General features: G+C 41.4%; 1 protein-coding gene across 7 annotated transcripts in view; it reads left to right on the top strand.

Annotated features, from left to right (window-relative positions):
- SPATA6 (spermatogenesis associated 6) overlaps positions 1-1072 on the top strand; it is a 70372-nt gene that overhangs the window by 17016 nt on the left and 52284 nt on the right. The window lies entirely within an intron of this gene.

Raw genomic sequence — 1072 nt, forward strand, 5'->3', positions numbered from 1 at the left:
GATCTGCTCAGGTCCCTTCCGACCCTAGAAACTCTGAAACCCGTGTATCTGTCTCCCCCACTCACTTAAGGGAGAGAGGGGAGGGATAGATTTGATACAAAAAAGGTGTACAAGTGAACTAAAGATTTTTCTTGGCAGTGCCTTTTATTGAACTAACTGCATGGCTGGGATAAACTTAGACAAGTTGCTGCTTCCTTGGACCTGAAGAAGAATGCATTACACTGAAAAGCCTGTCTATCCTAACCATGCAGTTGGTCTAAAAGATATTACCCACAAGAGTCTTTGCCTCTTGCATATTTCCTGGAAGCATCACAGCTACATCACTCAGCATTACTCCTGGTAAACTAAGTAAGTGTCCGATCTCAGTCCATAGCTCTTCTCCCCACTTACCGTACTTTTCCATGCTCTTTGTTATAGATTGGGTTCTCCCATCACCTAGGCGAGCTCTCTTAGAAACTTTGCCTTGTTTAAGCTTTCACAAAAGCAATTGAGGGTTAACTGATAACATTAACAGAATGAATTAGCATTGATCTTTTGGAAATGTGAGCTCAAATGTATGCTAAATTAAAATGAATTTGGTCTTGGCTTACATCTTGGTAAATGTTTGAGGGAAATGGTTCTCAGAAGGGAGTTGGAAAATCCTGGAAGCAACTTCAAAAAACAAAGTCTTAGGGAGTTGTGTTTTTTCCGGGATGGGTGGACAGATACTATTAAGGGACAGAACACTGGGGTCAAAATGATGTGGGCTCAGTTGTTCCCTGTCAGTCACCACTGGATTTTGTCATTAAATGAAGATTAAAGGTCATGCATGGCTTGCAGCTGGTACACTGGGCCTCACATAAGGGCAACCTGGAAATTGTCCTGTCAGTTGCAATTAGAGGTCTTAATTCAGTACCTTCTTTTGAATGAACTGAGGTGCAGAGGTGGTAGATGAAATTATCTTCTATGTTGGGATGACAAGACTACACACATATAATTTAAAGCAGAATCCAGCTTATTCACCTTTACCAGCCATGTTTGCAAAGCGAATAGTCCAGACCGGGATTTTCAAAGAAGCTTAAGAGAGTTAAAC

Source organism: Gavialis gangeticus, unplaced genomic scaffold (genome assembly GCF_001723915.1).
Source record: "Gavialis gangeticus isolate Ggan-Ray unplaced genomic scaffold, GavGan_comp1, whole genome shotgun sequence".
Lineage (NCBI taxonomy): Eukaryota > Metazoa > Chordata > Crocodylia > Gavialidae > Gavialis > Gavialis gangeticus.